Source organism: Vitis riparia, chromosome 19, assembly GCF_004353265.1.
Source record: "Vitis riparia cultivar Riparia Gloire de Montpellier isolate 1030 chromosome 19, EGFV_Vit.rip_1.0, whole genome shotgun sequence".
NCBI classification, from domain to species: domain Eukaryota; kingdom Viridiplantae; phylum Streptophyta; class Magnoliopsida; order Vitales; family Vitaceae; genus Vitis; species Vitis riparia.
Genome location: NC_048449.1, coordinates 9257582 through 9259874, shown reverse-complemented (window position 1 = coordinate 9259874; position 2293 = coordinate 9257582). Strand labels below are relative to the sequence as shown.

Below are 2293 nucleotides of genomic sequence, written 5' to 3'. Positions count from 1 at the left end.
AGGTAAAAGTTTGATTGATCTTGCTAAGTTCGAGACAACTTCCAGTGCTAACAGCATGTATCAGGCTGAACCTTTCTTCCCAGAGTCCATTGGGTTGGTGGATTTTGAAGACGATTTTACTATTTATAGTAAGTCGAAGCAAGTCAAATCCAGCAGTAGTGATGTTGGGACACAATGCAAATCAATTAGTTCCTTGAATTTAAACAGCAAAGCTGCAATCAAATATCCACTCTTCCTAATCCTTTACCAGCACCAAGCAGTTAATGGAATGACCAGAACGCAAAAGATAACCCTCTCCCAGGAAAGGCAAGTCTCAAGAAATGAGGAACTGCCCATAGAATTGGGTAAGAATCGGGACTTGCCACGGCCAGTAACTCTAATGACGCTGTTGATTCTGGATTCAGGTTAAAAGATTTAAATTTGAGAGTAAACATACTGTTACTCAGTTCAACAGAACACATCAACAAGCTTGCTTAGTTCAACGGAACATACCAACAGAGGTGGCAGGTCCAAGTATCAGATGGAATGGGGTAACTTCGCAATGAGAACAAGTGAAGAATCTATAGATTGCCCAAATGTTTCCAAGATTACTCACAGATACGTTCCAGATTCTCAAGGATCCCTTCAACACTGTCGAGCTTGTCAAGAAGTAGGAGGGACTGTAGTAACTTCAAACCTTTGCACATAATGAACACCTGCAATTTGTCAGAACTGAGATGACTCCTAGAACTTGCAAAATTTATACTCTCAAATGCAGTAGGAACAGAAAGTTGTACCCTCAGATCTGAAATTGAACCTCAAAGATCGAAATAGGTGATGATGTCCAAACACGACTCAAAAATAAAAAAAATAAAGCAAGGAAGTTAAAGAATTCTAATACAAAATTACAGCTGGAGAATTTTGATTTGCAAGTTTTGTTCTGAGGCAGAAGAAATAAAGAAATTGAACCATAGTTTGAGACACGGAAAATGGAGTTTTGTCAAAGAAATTGGGCAACTTCAAGCAGATCAATGTGTTGACGTGAAAAGACATAGACAACTCCCTGCACCATAAACTTGAGGAGGAAGTCAGACTGCTAACAGATGAATATGAAGGTACAGAAAGGCTTGAGGAAAAGGAAATCGCCTTCATTTTCGACTAGGATCTATGATCACCCTCCAAAGCTGAAACCAATTGGGAAATTAATGCCAAAACTCTTGGAAGTAATTCTGAATATAGGGGATTTCAAGGAATCAGAAAAGACCTGGGGAATGCAGTGATATAAGGAAGCCCCAGAAAGCGCCAAGAGAGAGAGCAGAATGTATTTGGGGATTCAACACCAGCGAGACAGTCTTAAATCTCATTCCCAGGCTCTACCTCACTTCATGACAACCTCGCTATACACACCTTCTCCTCTATTTGCTTCTTTGATTGGGAACTTACTGTTTTAAATTGAATTTTTGAACCATTGTTCAACTAAACATTCTCAACTTTGAAAAATTCATCTTTAGATCTTCTCTAGGCAATAAAATCCAGATTTCAACACCCCTTTGCTGCCATTTTCCTTTCGACACGCATTTTCACTATTTTATTTGATTTTCAACTGATTTTCTCGATTTTTTCCAAGCATGAATAAATTTTATGATTCCAAACAATGGAATTCATAGAACAAACTCATGCGAAATTAATTAGGGCTTTGGTGGGGGCCCGACATTCATAACACTCACTTCAATACTGTTTGCTTGATATGTTGATTTTTTATTCTTCTTGATGAAATACTTGAATTCACTTTATATCTATTGTTGAGATACCCTTGTTCCCATAGACGTGTGGATGCTCGCTAAATGGGTACGCCCCTTCTACCCTTCAACTCTAAAATTCTATATGTTATCATGAATCATGACCATGTTTGATGCCATAATTGATTGTCTTGCTTGTTTGATCATCTTTGATGGAAATACATACCATGTGTCATATTTTCAAGCTAACTTCTCATGTTTTATGATAGCGCTTAAGAAGCCATTCAGGTACGCACTTCGACTCTCTCTTATGGTTGGTTTTCTTGTTAAGCATGCTATTTTTTAAAATCACCTAGCCTACTTAGGTATCCATAACTAACCGATTAATTGCCACGTTTCCCTCAACTCAGTCAGTAGAGACCTTTTTAGGGCTTAGAGGGGTGCTACCTCCTAGAGGTACCTTCCCAATAAGTAACCTGATCCCCGGACCAAGACTCGGGTTTTTTCAAAGACATGCTTTTTCCAAAAATTATGGAGTCACATTTTAGGGTTTTTCTTTCTTGTTTTATTTTCCC

The 2293-nt window shown here is 38.4% G+C and overlaps 1 long non-coding RNA gene across 1 annotated transcript; it reads right to left on the bottom strand.

Annotated features, from left to right (window-relative positions):
* Window positions 1–371: 371 nt before the first annotated feature.
* On the bottom strand, window positions 372–1484 carry LOC117908539. The gene is made up of 2 exons (XR_004650206.1): window positions 1244–1484; window positions 372–695 (listed from the first exon to the last, which is right to left on the bottom strand). It is a non-coding gene; the product is annotated as an uncharacterized LOC117908539 (long non-coding RNA).
* Between the last annotated feature and the right edge of the window lie 809 nt (window positions 1485–2293).